Here is an 18,936-nt window from a genome sequence, read left to right as displayed (position 1 = left end):
TGGGGAGAAATAAGATCAGTGGTTTTCTGGGCCTGGAAGTGACGGAGGGGATCAATAACAAAAGAGTACAGGAAGTACTTAAGGTGAGGAAATTGATCTACATATTGATTAAGGTGTTAGTTACATGCTTGTACACAATGACCAAATTTCATCAAACTATACACTTAAACTGATTGGAATTTATCATATGTAAATAAGATAATAATTTAAAAAAATAACATTTAAAAAAGGTGAAAAAAATTCAATATTACATCCTTGAGAGAATGGCAGAGATTATTAAAATTCATAAAGAGGCACAAGTCGCTAGAGTGTTCCCCAACATTTCCCCATTTAATTCGACAATCTAGCCTCCACTCCAATACACCCTCCTTACTCCAAAAATGGACCCTGTCTTATGACAGTTGGCTACTGCAAACTTAACCAAGTAGTAACCCAGACAGCAGTTACTGTGCCAGATATGGTAGCTTTGTGAAAACAGATTAACATAGTCTTAGGTGCATGGTATGTGGTTTTGAGTGAATGAATTTTTTTTTTTTTTGTGAGGAAGATCAGCCCTGTGCTAACATCTGCCAATCCTCCTCTTTTTTTTGCTGAGGAAGACTGGCCCTGGGCTAACATCCGTGCCCATCTTCCTCCACTTTATATGGGATGCCACCACAGCATGGCCTGACAAGCGGTGCGTCGGTCGGTGGGCACCCAGGATTCAAACCGGTGAACCCCAGGCCACCGCAGCAGAGTACACGCACTTAACCGCTTGCGCCACCAGGCCGGCCCCTGAATGAATTTTTTCTATCTCTGTCAGGAATTAAGATCAGTAGCAGTTCACTTTCACACAATATGAACAATGGTATATGTTTACTGTTCATCACAGTGCTATTAATTCTCCCACTTTCTGTCATGATATAGTCCCAAGGAACCTGGGTTACCTAGACATTCCACAGGACATCAAATTAGTCTACTCTATTCAGTATATCACATAAATTGGACCACAAGAGCAAAATATGGCATGTCAGAGGACTTGTTAAAACATATTCACTCCAAAGAGTAGAAGAAAAACTTTATCAAGACTCAGGGGCTCAACACATTAATGAAGTATTTAGTCGTCCAATATGCTTTGGCATGATGGAACGTTCTCTTCAATGGCACTGATGTGAGAACCTACATAATAATGCCATGGAATAAAAGAACAATTTTACAGGTAAGGAGATGCAGCAGTTGGCATATGACCATGGTATCCACTGCCAGCCTACTAGAGGGATGGAATGGTCTTGTTGTTGTTGTTGTTCTGGGGAAAATCAGCCCTGAGCTAACATCCATGCCAATCCTCCTCTTTGTGCTGAGTGGAATGGTCTTTTGAAGGTGACACTTAGAAAGGATACCCTGCAAAAATGGGGAACTATAGAATGCAATATATACTCTTAATCAATGCCCACTGTTTCCAATGCTGTTTCCCCATAGGTAGAACACCAGGAGCCAAGGGGTTGAAATAGGATTGGCATGCTTACCATTACTCCAAGTAACCCACTTGGGTAATTTATCCTTCTCGTCTCTGCAAATTTAAGCTTTTTATGTCTAGAGGCCCTGATTCCCAAAGCAGTGAGGCTTTCATCAAAGTAAGAGTAACATTAAAATGCAAGCTATGATTGCCAGTCAGTTATTTTGAACTCTTCATACCAAAAGACAAGCAGACAAGGAAAAGACTCACCATACTAGCAGGGGTAGTTGGCCCTGATCGTCATAAGGAAGAAGGGTTTTTGTTAAACAATGAGCGAAGAAAAGAACATGTGTGGCTCTCAGGCAGTCCACTGAGGCTTTAGTTAGTAATATCCTGCTAAATTTCGGTGGTAAAAGGACAAGTATAGCAGTTACAACCTGAGAAGGACATGGTGACCAGGACCTCACACTCCTCAAAGATGAAGGTCTATGTCACTAAACGAGGCAAGTCACCTAAAACAGCAGAGATGGTAGCCAGGGGTGAAAGAAATCTAGAATGGTTAGTAGAGGAAAAAGAAAACTGTCAGTTATAGGCTTCAGACAAACTGCAGCAGCTAGGGTCTATAGTTTATCCCACCAATTTTCCTCACGTTTCCTCAGGTTACAGGGTCAACCAAAATCCTAGAAGTGTTATGCCCATATTAGGTGTCATTATTAAATGAGTGATTAGGTCTGAGGAGTACAAGGAATGGACTGCAGTGGATGCTGTGGTGCCCTAGATTATCCCCTTCAGGAACAAGGCACTTACTCCTCCAGCTCCTGGGAGTGCAGGCTACTGACTGCTTGCATTTTGTCCTTGTGCATTCATTTCCGTTTGTCAGAGGGAGTTGTGTCACCCAATCTTACATCTCCTCCCAGGTTGGCACCAAATCTAATGACTGGTTGATGCAGAGACACAAATACTCAGCCTCCTTGTCTTAATTTGGTGGACAACTCCGAAGGTATCCCCAAAAAGAAGTTATTAAACCTTAAAGTTTAAAATTGATTAGATTCAATGAATAGATTAAATATCCAATTAGTCCAGCTAATGAGAGAATGACTGAAGTGAAAGTGAGCACTAAAGAAATTAACAAGAATGTAGCACATAGATAAGGAGAGCCAAAATATGAGAGCAAGGCTTAAGTGATGTGAAGTATAGAATGAGAAGGTCTAAAGCCACCTACGAACAGTCCAAGAAAGGTAGAATAGAGAGTTTGGAGGAGAAGCAATATTAGAAGACACAAGGGTTGAGAATTTTTCAAAACCATTGAAACACTTGAATCTATAAATACATAAATCGTATTATATACTATTCAGAATAAATAATTAGAAATCCACACCGAAATATATTCTAGCAAAACTGCAGAAAGCCATTAGCTAAGATTAAAACAGCTCAAATGAAGAGAGATCAGTTATGAAGGAATGACAATTAGACAGGCAGAGTGCTGAGAGAAAATAATTGTCATCCTAGAACTGGGTTCCCAGTAAAACTGTCTTTCAAGAGTAAATAAACGTTTAGATCCAATTGATGAACTTCTTTTTAGTCGACAGACATACCTTGGAAGTGTGCAGTGTCCTTCTTAATAGTTGAGATCATAGATTTCATTGTGATACAGTACATAATATCTGTGCCTTCTGCTACTCTGCTACTGAAATTTATACAATTATTTTTACACAAAGAGGTCCCAATCCAGAATGTTGCTGTACTAAGAATTATACCTTTGGGACAAGATATAGGCACAGCTCTTTCCTTATGCCTAGCTCTCCTAAAACCCCTATAAAGTGTGGCCTTCAGTACCTAGGGGCAGAAATAGTGCTTCATTACCTTTGTTCCAATTAGATCCATACTACCCAAACCATCAGCGTATCCTTACCTCTCACTCCTTTATAGGCAAGTGGTAAACTCCTTTTATAGTCAAGGTACTTATCTTAATCATCTTCCTCACTCTTTCTCTCCTCAGTGCCAGAATTTAGCAGACAAATATTCATATAATAGGTCTTCAGTAATTTTTACAATTTAAGAAAAGATAAGAAATTGTATTAATAGACTTTCTGTTTTTGTTTTATGCAAAGGTTACCTAGAATAAGCTCATTAGATTGAATGGCAGTCTTGTGATAAATTGCAATTTATAGCTTGCAATTATTTAACACACTATTTTCCCACAGCAAATATTTTCATAATTAAACCTCAAAAATAAAATTTAAATTAAAAGAGAAAGAGTGAAATCATTTGGGTCTAAACTAAACATACTCACATACATCTCAAACTAAAATCCATGTCAATACATACTCTGCAGTGGTTTATTATATAAGGAAGCCTATGTGTAAATTGATGGCAATTTTCCCAGCAGAAAACAGATAAGCTAATTTAACGTTTTGGCCAGATTCTTCCATTTTCTCATTTAGGTACATCATTATATTAGTCGTGGGAAAACAACAAGCTATACCAAATTGGAAAAAAAAAAAAAAGTTCCCCTTTGAGCATTAAATGTGGTGAACACGTAATTGTAAACCATATAGAAATTATCAGCTTCAGCTGCCTTTTGGAATGGCCTTTTCAGTTGTATTTTAGAAAGGCATTCTGGAGATGGATGATGATAGATAGATAGATGATAGATAAATTAGATAGATAGATAGATAGATAGATAGATAGATAAATAGATAGATAGATAGATAGATAATCAAATACCCAGTGAATACTGAACTACACAAGAGTTGAGATGTAAATTGGAGTGACAAATTTCTTGCTACAGATGACTCAGAGAATTCCATGGAATTGAATATTGATGCTTTAAGATAGTACACATAACTATGGCATAAAACATATTAATGCTATATTCCACAGACCACCCACAAAGTCCACTTTAAGGAATCCATGTAATGTGCAGTTTTGATGATTGCTACCCATAAGTGCCTGTTAAACCCCAGGCTTAAACCTAACCTTAACACCACATTAACCAATGTCCGCAAATGTGCCTTGGGACAAAATAATAAAACTCAATCCCAAATTTCATTTCCAGTGGACTCTTCAAACCTCTAAGATGTCTTCATTAAATTAAAACTCCATTGACTTAATATTTACTTTTTCATCAAACGTTTACTCTCTAGTCATGATATTCTGACCCTGCATTAAATTCTAAAGACATAGAAATGAATAGTACCTGCCCTCATCTGTTCAAAATCTACTAGGAAAGTCAGAGAAAGTAACAAGATCAGACTGAAGTTCCACTAGAATTAATTTTAAATTATGGCTCGCCATCTGTTAGTTGGTCGGTTTTTCAGTTTTTCAACACATATTTTCATCCTTCGCTTTTATATTCACAGATGGAAACAAGGAGCACATCTAATCTAATATTTATTACATTCAAATAAAGATTTTTCTCAAAATTCTTGTGTTAATTCTGCAAAGTAATTTTAACATTTAGATAGTTTGAATATCATCTATGAATAAATCATCAACTTACAACATTTTCTGATGACTCAAGACCTTTCAAATTCTCAATACCTTTAGCAATGGAAAAACTGAACCAGATAATTAGAAGTCTATTCTAACCCTAGCAACTTCAATGCCTCCTTAAGGTTGCACTATCCTAACTGACCAAGAATGAACACATTATATATTGCCACTTTGCTCCATTTCGTATAGGGCATAATTGACCCATTTTCTGCCATCATGTCAACAAGATAGCATTAACTTTCTTTAAGCAGCCAGAACTACTGTGCAACAGCTGCTTTACAGACAGGGAAAAATAGGTAGAGATCCTGAATTTAAAGAAAATCATCAGATGAATCTGGAAATAAAACTGCTCTGAAGAAGAGGGCATGACTCACTCACAGTCTGAAAGAAAAGAGGTTAAACAAAAGAAATAAGGCTTAAAAGAAGAGAAATTTGAAGTTGATAAAAACATGAAGAACTAATATTGTCCATATAGATTTAGTCAACTACAGATCCTTCATGAAAATCCTTTAACTAAGTGATATTTCAACAGTTAATTTTTTGTGAGTTTTCATTAGAAAGGATATGTTAAACAATTATTTTATTAAGGATTACCAGCTTTGCCAGTTAGCACTTTTGAGTCACTGAAGAGATTACTGTTAGTTCTAATTATTGTTCAATATTAACAAGATCATTGAGGTAAATGTGTACTTTAAGAAGTTTCAAGATCATAAAGTTGCATTAATATTGACACAATATTTGCCAATGCATAATCGACCCCATCCCCAAATGACAGATGGATTTTTAGGTGAACAGGTATCTGCTGCTTCTGAAAGTATTTTCATCCAGTTGATGATTATAAACATATTGTCATCATCAGGAAAAACATTCCTGTTTATTTTAACCTCTCTTATCTAGGGTTGTTTTTTTTTCCTTCAGTGATTCATAGCCAGAAATTGACTAGAATATGGCAGAATCTAATATCTTTTCTCTATTCTGCCATGTCTCACCACACTGACAAATATTTACCCAATTTACTTGATTTCTATAGAACAGTGCAAACACTATGTTTTCTTCCCTTTTTCTATCAGTCTTATTTAATAACACAAGTTGTATAACATCATGAAAGTCAGGAATATCACTTATATTTCTGCCATCTACTGCTCAGAAACCAGAGAAAAGCAATTATAGTCCTTTGTTTTAAAGCGTAGTGAATGGTAATTGAGAAAAATATTCTCACTTTCCTGCTTATTAGTGTGTTACTGATCCACATTTGGAATGGTAGGAATTAAGAAATAGTCCTGCACTCATTTACAAGGGATGTGGTACCATATCTCATTCCTCATGTGGCTCTACTTTAAGGGCTGATCAAGGAGTAACATACTGCTGGGACAGAATGTGGGATACCAATCATAATACTTGATATTTAAATGTCACTTTCCAGTTTAAGATCCATTTCTATTTATACCATTTAATTTCAACTTCAACAACCCTGTCACATAATAAGGATAATATTAATATCCAGGTGTTCCCATTATTATTAAAATCTACCTTAGGAATGGCAATTTTGAACAGATTTCAAAATCCATTTAGAGTTACTGAGTCTCTTCAAACAGAATAAATCTAATTAGAGTGAATAGCAGAGGAGAGATATTGAGAGGAGATTTAATAATACACCTGAGGTGGTTATATTTTTACATCTGCTGAGTTAAATTTAAATTTACCAAGTATTTGCTTAATACCTACTAGGCACACCACCCTACACTATACACTCTGGGATGTGCAAAATGCAGATAATGGAGTTCTCAGCAACAAGGAGCTTACAATCTCTCCAGTGATAGAAGATGCACTGCACATAAATTAGACAAAATATGACAATAAATGAAATCTCAAGGTGAATATAGAAACATTACGGATGAAACAAAAATACCTTGAAGTACATCACATTTGAATTTGATGTGAAAGGTTTTGATAAGATTGAGGAAAAATAGAAAACTATAGTGTTTATTGTCTACTATGTTAGGTGAATTAGATATTGGTCCTGTCTTTTGAGGCCATAACTGAATGAGAAACTCATGGTCACTTTCAATACGCCAATAGGAGATAGTTGGAATGTGGTAAAACGTAGTTTTAGCTAGGTTAAGATATTAGTTCTCTGAATAAGGAGCTACAGAATGAACGTGAAAATTCAGAATAATTAACTTGGCAGCTATCTTCACATGGAAGTTTCCCATCTATCTATATGCAATGAAAATAATCTATTAAACATCTTCTCATTTTGCATACATTTAATGGATATAAAGAAAACGCACACAAACTAATGCTGAGAATGTTAAACTGTCTCTCTATATGGTAAAGTCTTATTTTTTTATCTTACTCATGATTATATTGATTTATAATAGTCTTTATTCAAAGAGCATTTCATTATTCTTTCTCATTCAGTGGTGAAGAAGAGTGGGAATATAATACTGAAAATACGCATACATAGCTTGAATCATGTTATAATTTTTTAATAGTATATTTTATTCCTTGAACTGACCTCAAAATTTAAGTGATTTATTCACACGTGCTTGAGTGTATAGTGTTATCAAGTTAGAAATCAAACACGTGCTTCAATGGAGGAATCCACTGGGCAAAGACTAGTAGAGAAAATTAGTGTGGTCAGTGCCAGGAAACCCATCAGCACAGTAACAGTTCAGGATATTTATGGTAGGGCAGACAAAGGTACAGTAAGCTATTTGATTTAGCCATCTATATTGCCTTCCTTAAGGCAAAGTGATAAAAGTCAACATTTTATTTACATCTATTTGATGTAATGATATTTAGGGAGCTGTTTGTAAAGTAACTATAAACAGATTTTTTTATTACTTTGCTGGCATAGCTCAACAATTACATGAAACTTTTCAACTTTAAAGGGACTTCTTCCTAGTTATTTCTCCCGTTTCCCATTTTGTACATAGAAATCTTAATGAAATATTTAAATGGGTAAAGAAAATTTGATGACCAACTATCTCTCCAATTCATTCCTCTATTCTAGGCTTCAGAATTATACAGCTCATTGCTTACTTTATATCTCTACTTAATATCCTCTCTAAAAGAGAAATCAGATGATTTTAGGCTGCTGTAAACCTACTACAGCCTATCTTATTCACTCAGTATAATTAAAACTTTAATCAGAATACAAAAAACTCCACAGGGACTCTGAAAAGCAAATAACATGGTGAATTAGGGAGGGAAGTCAATACTTGGAGAACGGTCTGTACCAGCAAGTAGCAAGCAGTAAGTTTTATTTTCCCCCTTTTACCCCTTGGCTCTGACCCAAAGGCAGCCCAGCTGCAAAATGCACAGAGAAATAACTCGGAGAGAAGCCCCCTGTTTCTGTCCAAGTGATCAGGAAAAAGGGACTCTGTGAGCTGGAGAGAGTAGGGAAATTCTCATTTTTTTCTTTCTATTTGTTCTAACCCTATCTTCCCCTAATTTCAGCCTCAGTCACAAAGCTAAACTTCTACAGCAGTAAAACCTAAAACTCCAAGAGAAAATCCATCTCTCTGGATATAAAAACCTAGAAAGTGAACCCTGAAGTCCAAAGAATGTAGAGAGCTACATTATTTTTTTCTCTCTTTTTATTCCCTGCGTATTCTGAGGGTGACTCTAATCACAGAGAACAACATTACATACAGGGGGCTTAAATTCTTAGAATAAAATATGTTTCTGGCCAAAACTGGGAAAAGAGACTGCTAGATTCCAGAGAGTGTGGCAGAAATCTCGAGGAGGAGAGAACTGGAGAAGGGGAATCCCATAAATCTGTGAAAGAGCTGACACAGGCCCTGGCTCACCCACTAGCTACAAATGTGTGGAATAAACACAAAAAAGCATAGAAAAGGCTTTGAGAACTGAACCTCCATATAAACCACTGTAAAAGTCTTAGACTACTCCTGAGTGTCATATGCATGGGACAGACTTAAACAGCATGGAAAAATGTGAAAATGGGACTGACATTATAACAGAGGGTGACACAGAACTTGCAGCTTGGTTGGTTACCTATTTAAAAAAAAATCAACATTCTTAAGGTGATCTTAATCACCTAAGCCACATAACATGACAGCCAAAGTTCCCAAGTGATAACTCATAATCTCAACATACGAAGAACCAAGAAAATATAACCAATTCTCATGGAAAAACATGTTGGAATTATCAGACTTTAAAGCAGCTAACATAACTGTGCTCCATGAAGCAAAGGTAAACACTCCTGAAACTAATGGAAGTTCTCAGCAGAAAAATAGAAAGTACAAAAAAAGAAGCAAGCAGAAATTGAAGAACTAAAAAATACAATGACTAAAATTAAAATTTTAATGAATGGACTAAACAGCAGAATGGAGATGACAGAGAAGAGAATTTGTAAACTTGAAAATGAAGCAATTAGAAATTATCCAATCTGAAGAACAGAAAGAAAAAGAACTAAAATACAAATAAACAGAATCTCAGAGACCTGTGGGATAATAGCATAAAGCTCTGGCATACATGTCATTAGAGTCTCAAAGGAGAGGAGAAAGAGATTGGTGCAAAAAAAATTAAAGAACTAATGGCTGAAAACATTTCAAGTTTCATGAAAGATATAAATTTGCAGATTTAAGAAGCTCAGGGAACCCTCAAACATCAAGATATACTCATAAAACCACGTCCAGACACATCATAATCAAACTGATAAAAACTATATATATATGGCAGCCAGAGAAAAATGACACATTACATAATTATATATTGGGAACAAAATTTCTAATGACTGCCAATTCTTCATTAGAATCCTTAGAGGGCAAAACACAACATTGTCAAAGTGCTGAAGGAAGAGAATTGCCAACCCACAATTCTGTACTCAACAAGTATGTCCTTCAGGAATAATAGGTAATAAAGACAATCTAAGATGAAAAAATTAAGAGAATTGTTGCAAGATGATCTGCTCTAAAAGAACGCTAAAGGAAATTCTTCAGGTTTATGCGAAAGGATAAAAAAAGGTATCTTGGAACTTCAGGAATAAAAGAAGATGGTAAATATATGGTTAAATACATAAACTTCTCTAAATTGTTTATAATATGACTATTAAAAATATATAATATCTTTTTAAAGATATGTATTAAATAATACAGCATATTATATATAATATGTAATAAAAGATACTATATATTTATAATTGATGGGATTCGCAATGTATGTAATGTAATACATCTGGCAACTATAACATAAAGCAGAAAGGGTAAGGGGACCTATATGATTGGAAGTCTTCCTTATTTTATTTGAAGTGGTAAAATATTAACTAAGTAGTCTGTGAAAGTTAGGTAAGTATATTGTAATCCCTAGAACAATCACTAAAAATATAATGCAAAAGATTGTCAAAAGGTAATAGATAAATGAAAATGAAATAAAGAATATTAAAATAACCTAAAAGAATTCAGTAAAAATGAAATGGAATAATAAACTCTTCTGTGACTCTCCTTTTTTTCTGCTTTTTTAGCAAGTATTCTCCAGATCCTTATAGGTTCTTAAAGGTCCTGTTTAATCTGTCTCCTACTGATTTCTCCAGGTTTATGTGGTACCATTTTCCCTCTGATTTACTTTGTTCAAATTACATGATATTTGGTTCAATTTCTATAAATTATTGACCACTTCCTTTGGTGTTTGTGTACACACCATTAACTGGGTCTAGTACCTCTTCCCCACCCTCACCCATATACACACGTACTCTTCACCTAACTCCCATTCACCTTTTAGATCACTTGCATTTCTTTTTCCAAAAATCTTTCCCGACCATCTCTTCCATCTAAATATGTTAGCTCTTTTAATACACTTTCATGTGCTCTGAAATTTTCTTTTATAACAATTGATTACATTTTAATTATAGAAAGGCAGCTCCAGAAATTCCATATACAAGGGAATTTAAAGTGAAAATCTGGTTGGAAGAGGGCTAGGGCAATTATCTTGAAGTTGTTCTTGCACACAGTGTTTTCATTGAAATAATGGAGTAATATCTGATAATTGACATGCCTTTCTCATTAGCCAGACTTAGGCATGTGTTTGCCAGGGTATGTGTAGGGGAGGTAGAAAATTAGACTAGAATTATTAGAGCAGGAATGCAAAGACATAGTTCATTCTTCTGACACTTGCATGCATGATCATGTATGTGAGTGTGTGTGTTTGTGTGTGTGTGTGTGTGTAAGAGAGAGACAGAGAAAGAGAAGAGAGAGATTTTTTTCCAAGCGTGGAGGACTTAAAGCATATAGTATCTTACATAGTGTTGTAAAAATATTCCTTTTCCTAGGAGGAGATGATATAGAAGGAAAAAAAATGGCCCATGCCACACTCTCCTTTCCCACTTGTAGTGCCTAGCATTGTGAAAAGAAGAAGCAAGAGTGGGGAGAAGCAGGACATCAGAAGCCAGGACAATCATTCTCATTTCCTGTTCATTTTCTGTCTCATACACTAAAATGTAGGCTTTATAAGAGCAGGGACATTTATATGCTTTGTTTCTCACTATACCCTCAATGTTTAGAATAGTGCATGTTGTAGGTGTTCTACAACGTGATCAGCAGGCGACAAGAGCAAACAGGACCTTTAAGAACCTGTAAGGATCTGGAGAATGCTTGGAAAAACTGTTTGTTGAATGGAGTAAATGAGTGTACACCTTTTCCTACTCCATGAGGGCAGAGATTATATATACCTTATTCTCCATTGCATTCCCAGTGCACAGCATATTTTCTGACACTTAATAGACATTCAAAAACATGATACATGAAGAGAATATATATATATATATATATATATGTTTGTTTTTTTTTTGCTGAGGAGGGTTAGCCTTGAGCTAATATCTGTTGCCAATCTTCCTCATTTTTTGCTTGAGGAAGATTAGCCCTGAGCAAACATCCATGTCAATCTTCCTCTACTTTATATGTGGGTTGCCACCACAGCATGGCTGACAAGTGATGGATCCGAACCTGTGAAGCCGGGCCACTGAAGGGGAACGTGCTGAACCCAACCACTATGCCACAGGGCCAGCCCTGAGAATATATTTTCTAAAAGCACAAATAAAGGAAATTAGCAACTATCATTTTGAATGAAACAAGTTTGTTGTTGTTGTTGTTTTGCCGTAGTTACTAAAATTGTTAAGATTATAAGGATGGGGAATAACTTTAAAGAACTCCAATCCTTTCAGCACATAAAATAATTATTTTTCTCATTTAAATGCTGATTATTAGAGGCAGGGAAAGCAGGATGTTAGGTTGACTGTCTATACTGGCTGTGTTGTACTTCTTATGAGCACTTATTATGTTTCAGGTCTTCACAATAATAGTATGAAAGAATTATTATTATTCCCATTTTCCAGATGAGAAAACTAAGATTCAAAGTGGTTCAGCAGTTTGTCCAAGTCATAAGAGAAGCAACGATGGAGTTTGACTCCAGGTCTCTCTGGCACCATAGCCTTTACTTGCTTTTCAACTTTACTTTCAGTATCCACTTTGCAAATACTCACATAGCAGATGAAGAATGTCTTCTCCTAAGCTGGGTATTGGTTGTCGAAGCACTTGCTCATAAAGCATGGCCCCTATAAAATCCAGGAAGATCAGACTCAAAACACATTTATTTATAGTGAACCCATGAGCCTACAAAGACAGTTAATCTTGACAATACAACTTGCCTTTCCTGAAAATCTCCTAAGATGTTGCATAGACATGTTAGGTTTTTGCCTTATTAATCTCTCATCCTACCTTGCAATTAGCTTCAGTCTGTCTTGAAAACTTACTTAATACTTATGTACTCTACTTCTCTGATCTGTAAAATGGAAATATTACTTATCTCATACGACTCTGCTAAGCATGAGAAACAAGGTTTCTCAAGCTTCTGGCAGGTAATGAGGTCTCAAAAATTGGTAGCTATTATGATTAAATGAGGCATCTTTTGTCCTTTATGGGAAAGGCTGGGCACAAACAAGTACACATAGAATACAATAAATAAGGATAATATTTTGCAGTATGCTATGGTGTAAAGCTGTAAGAGGCAGTAATCCTCTCATTTTCTTAGGAAAAAAGTGAGTGACAGAGGCTCCATAAAAATAGAATGGACACTTCTAAAGCCAAGTGGAATCACCCTGACTAACGTTTTTTACCTTGAATATATAAAGTACTTTTCTCAATAACTTAAAAAGATTTCATACATGCCCATTTTCTGTTACTTTGACAAAGGTAAAGAACAATCATTACCATCATTTGATTGAAGCTAAGACAAAGTTTTAAGTGACATTTAAAAAAAAATTCTACATTTAGATGTAGAGTCAGTCTTATAGTCCTGGATTTCAAATCTCTAGGTATAATGCACTTGCCATTAAAATGTATCATATAATGCAGTAGACAGTGTTGTGGTGACATGACTTAAAGACATACCGAAGAAAAGTCAGTCAATCTACTATTTATAAACATCCACATGTTTGGCATTGGCGCAAAAATTTTTTAAAAATCCTATTATGACTTTCTTATTTTTTTTTTTGAGATTACTTTTCATCTAGATTTTGCATTGGGCATATGGACACAATCACTTGGAGCCATCAAATTTATCCAACCACTGTAACTCATATTGTTTTATGATGTCCGGCTCTTTAACTCTTAAGGCTTTTAATTATGAGAAATGTTCATTTATAAAATCATTAAATATATATCTCTTTTACATCTAAATACTGTTTGAGGAAATGATCTCAGGTTCAAGTCTGAATTTTGTAGTTTAAGCCCTTAAAAACCAAGGCCATTGAAATTAATTTGACTTCAAAAAATTATTTTGTGGGTTTAGTAATTTTTTATATGCACTATGTAAACTAGAAATTTTAGTTCTACTAGTTTTCAAGTGAATATCTTAGGAATTTCTATATACAAGTTTTTGTTATCTATAAAGAGAGATAGTTTTACTTCTTTCTTTCCCAATTAGATGCCTTTATTTCTTTTTCTTGTCAAATTTCTCTGGCCATAAATTCAAGTACGATTTGAATAAAAGTGGTGAAAGTAGACATCCTTGTCTTGTTCCTAATTTTAAAGGGGGAAAACATTCAGTGTTTCTCCAGTAAGTATGTGTTAGCTGTGGGTTTTTGTGGATGCCCTTTATCAGGTTGAGGAAGTTACTTTATACTCCCACTTTGTCGAGCATTTATATCACGAAAGAATGTTGGATTTTGTCAAATTCTTTTTCTGCCTCTATTGAGATGTTCATATGTTTTATTATATTCATATGGTGCTTTACTTTGATTTTGGGATGTTAAGCCAACTTTGCATTTTGGGGGTGAATCCCATTTAGTCATAGTGTGCTATCTTTTTTATATGTTGCTGGATTTGGTTTGCTAGAATTTTGTTGAGGATTTTTTTGTATATGTCATATAGGCTATTAGTCTATAGTTTTCTTTCCTTGTCATATCTTTGTCTTTATATTAGTTTCCTATGGCTGCTGTAAAAAGTCATCACAAACCTGGTGGCTTAAAATTACATAAATTTATTCTCTAAGAGTTCTGGAGGCCAGAAGTCCAAAATCAATTTCACTGGGCCAAAACTAAGATGTTGGCAGGACTGTGCTCCCTCCAGAGGCACTAGGGGAGAACTCATTTTGTTGCCTTTTCCAGCTTTTAGAGATGAATTCTTTGGCTTATGGCCCCTTTCTCCATCTTCAAAGCCAGCAGTGTCGCATCTTCAAAGCTCTCTGCTTTCATCATCACATCACCTTCTGTTTTCTGTTTCCATCTGCCTTCTTCTCTCATAAGTACACTTATGATGCGTGCACCTACCCAGACAATCCAGGAGAATATCCTCATCTCAATAACTCTAATTTACATCAGAAAGTCTCTTTTTCCGTATAAGGTAAGATTTACAAGTTCTAGGGATTAGGAGCTGGATCTATTTGGGGGCCATTATTTAGCTTACTCAGACTTCTTTTGGTATTAGCTTAATACTGGCCTCATAGAATGAATTGGTGGGGTGGATGGCAATGAGGGTTGACTGCTAGTGGGTATAGTGTTCCCTTTAGTGGGGACAAACAATACTCTAAAATTAGATAGTGCTGATGGTTACACCACCCTAAGAATATACTAAAAAGCATTGAATTGTATATTACAAGTGGGTGAATTGTATGGTATATGAATCATAGCTCCATAAAGCTGTATTAAAAAAATACAGTAAACCAAGTAAGAGCTTTACTTTCTTTGCTTCTGTAACATACTTGTACGGAGACTTCTTTTACTGGTAATCCTCTGGTAGATTTCATTCAATTAATAGTGCCATGAAATATGAAGTAATGAAAAGAAAACAATTGAGTGAGACCACATTATTTTGGCAACTAGCAGTGACATTTGGAGTTGGTCAAACTCCTGATCTCCTCTTGTCACATCTCCAGCTCTCTTAATATTCTATGAGTACATGAAGTTAAGATTACAACATTACTAATATTTTGATTAAGGCATTAAAATATGTTAAGTTCTCATTTAATGTGTATGTCATGGTATGTATTGACTTAGTAAATTAACAAAAATGAAATTCAGGATCCCATATAATGGAAGTACGTGGTTTGTATTGGAGGTAATGTTCTAGATATGTCTAAAGAGACAATTTTAGTCTGGAAAGAAAGCTGAAGTCAGATGTTACAAACAGAAAGCCTGCTTTAAAGAAGTCCTAGAAAAAGGGGGGAAAAAATGAAAGGCCTAGATGAATAGAGTTTGGTCTTTGAATAGATTGAAAAACCAGGGTGACTGGAAGGTAAAATGTGAAGACAGTGGGAAGTAAGGAGGTCGGGAGGTAAATGAGGGCATGGTATACCATGGAAGACCCCACGTGAAGATAACTTGATTTCATCCTCAATGGAAATGTGTTGAAGAACTTTGAACAATTAACTGATATAATAATATTTAAATATTTAAAATATTTCAATAATATTGATGGGAGGGAATGCAAGAACTTATTTAAGGATATCAATTTAGAGACTGTTTTAGCAATATAAGTAAGAGAACATAGTCTGAATTACTCTAGTGACAACTGGGACTAAGAGCAGTAGAAAAACATCAAGAAATATTTAGGAGGTAGATTCAAGCAGGTTGGGAATGCATCAGATGTGGCAGGAGTGGAGGGATTGCAGTCATGATGTCCCTCTTATGCCTGTTCCAACTTGGTTAACAAGGAGGATAATGGTGCTATTTTTCAGTAAGAAAATAAGTTTCTGGAATTAAGGAAGCAAATAAAGAGTTCAGCTTAGATATCCGGAGAGTAAGGTACCTGCAGGAGACATACAAGTAGGCAGTATGGATAAGAAACTCCGGAGAGAGGTTAGGGCTAGTTATAGAGATGGGGACCCAGGAGGTAGGTGGTGCCATCACAATAGGGGCAATTTGAATCGTAAGAGTTCCATAAGATGTACAGTGAAAAGACAGGTAAGTCCTGAGTAACATCGACACTTTAGGATAGAGAGGTTCAGAGTGATGGAACAAGAATTAACCTCTGAGGAGAAGGGAAGCTCTTCCATTATAATAACTTTTAATCTGAAGTAATATTAAAATTATCAAGAATTTTAGGAATAATTACAGGTAGTTATCAGAGCTATGCTGAACTGATAAATCTCTGTCTCGGGATAGGCATTCAACAAAAGGGAATTTCAATAAATTATGTTATGTTACTAGCATACAGCTAAGTTTTACTCTTGGCTGTATTGTGCTTCATTTTCTGGTCCTGTAACTAGTGAAGTCCTTAGACAGCTGGTCAGTGAACTGTTTTTTTAATCTATGATGAGATAAGGCGCTTGCTTCAGAATGTAAATCAACTAAGGCATACAAGGAATATAAATCAACTGTTTGGCTCAGTTGACATTTGGATGGTAGGGGATATATAAGACTTTCTAAATGAAGAAAGCAGTGTTGGTATATATTCTGGCACAATCTTCCGATCTCATCAGGGACCAGCAAGATAGTTATGAGATTGCCATTTGAGCAGCACTACTGAGAACTTCCATTTCCCGTCTTGATGGAACAGCTTGCTTCGGACCAAATCCTCTACTCAGAACTACCATAAAACTGAATAAATTATATTTTTATTTGCATACGTCAGAGTACAACCAAGGCAGTTAGAATTTAAAGGACCAAGATCCCTAAGAGAAAGAAAACACAATAAAGGGAGTCCTACCTTTACCGCTCTACTTGCCCAGAGCATTTGCTGATTCCTCAGCTGCACACGTGTTGGGCAAGAGAGCAAGAAAGCACAGAAATACCAGTTTCCAGGAGATGACAGTCTAAGCAGAGTTTTTAGCAATGTCACTGTCTTAGGGAAAGACAAATTTGAACCGGAGAACTCCCTACAGAGGTATTGTAGGAATTAAATGAGATAAGGCATCCAGAGTCTGGGAGGAAAACCTTATATGAGAAGAAAAAGAAAGTGTGTTACTTGGGAACCTGGAGGGTCAGGGAGATAGAAGGACAATGCCGTGTATTATCCTAGAGGCCAAGGGAGAATATATTTTCCAGAAGGGCAGAAATGTCTTAAGTCCCCAAATCACAAAAATATTAAAGACAATAAAGAAAATCAATGGGTCCCTAGTTCAGACAATTAAGAGTTCTTCGGTGAGAAGTTTCATTGAAGTAACGGGGATAGAAAGCATGCTGTTAGGACTGAGTGGGAGCATAAGTAGGAAATATTGAGCATTTAAAAAGGTTGGTAATGAAAAAGAGACTACGTATTTTAACGTGATGAATTATCGATCCCTTGACATTTTTTTAACTACTCTGAACTTACTAGGAAACAAATTAAGAAGTTCTTTTGATCCCTTTTTACATAGAGGAGAGCCATACTTACAATTGTTTCAAAAAGTATGAACCTTTCAAAAACAAAGGATAAATTATCTTCCAGAAAGTTAATCCCAATTTACATTTTTCTAAGCACTATGTGGTACTGCTAAGATAAATATCTTAAAGCCAAAGAGTTTATTCTCTATTTTGTGATTTTTAAAAACATCCCTTCAATGTATATGCATTGTTTTTCAATAAAAAAAAAAAAAAAAGGTGGAGATGTTAGCTAGGGAAAAGATTTTTTAACCTCTAATGTCAGTTCCTTACCAACAAAATATTATGTACTTTTTGAGGTCTTTAGTCTCAAAAATATAATTGATGACTAAAGATGTTCTATTCTCAGTCACAAAAGAAGCTTTTTCCAAAGAACTTCAAAAGCATAAACATGTATTTTCTTGCCTGAGATTAATTTTTACAAAAAGTAAATGGATCATTATCAAAGGTACAAACCTACGACACTGAAATGACGTTGTCACATTTAAATAAATAAAACAGACTTATGAGTACAATTTTTTTACAGAAATAGGATTGTTTTGTTTTATATTTTAGCTCACACAGATTTAAGAGGAGCCTTCTCTCACACAGCATATTAATTAACAAATTTTGTTAATGATATAGTAATCAAGCATACACACTGTTAAATAACTAAAGATTATTCATAGCAACAACACTTCCAATATCTGACATGGGAAAGGTAACTGAATGCCTTAAACAACTTTTTGTTGAGCTAATAACACAACATGTGAATAATCCTTAATTGGGCACATGATCTGGAAAAGTAAAGTGATACATGGGTATGCTTCCTTTTTTAAATCAACAGCAATGACAACAACAAAAAATAAGACCAAAATAAGCCAAAAGAAAATGAGAGTCAATTTCACACTGTAGTTAAGGAAATCTTTCATTTCTGTCTTTTTCTGTGCCCTATTTTAACTTTGTTAATGGCCTGAAACTCTGGAATTATCAATACTGGTTATTCTCTTTGGAGTAGATTGCTGGTACCGTTCTCTAACTACAAAAAGTTTAATTAGAGGAAAATACTTCAGTATTTTAATCTCTGGACTTGCAAATTCCTAGTAAAACAAAGACCTCAGAATTTAAATAGCTTTGAAGTATTTTCCATCTCCTTTCATTTTGACTCCCCTAAGTGCTTTCCATTTCTGAATATCTCCTGCCGTACTAA

The sequence above is a fragment of the Ceratotherium simum genome, chromosome 11, assembly GCF_057802395.1.
Source record: "Ceratotherium simum simum isolate JZ-2026a chromosome 11, ASM5780239v1, whole genome shotgun sequence".
Classification (NCBI taxonomy): domain Eukaryota; kingdom Metazoa; phylum Chordata; class Mammalia; order Perissodactyla; family Rhinocerotidae; genus Ceratotherium; species Ceratotherium simum.
This window is presented reverse-complemented; position numbering follows the sequence as displayed.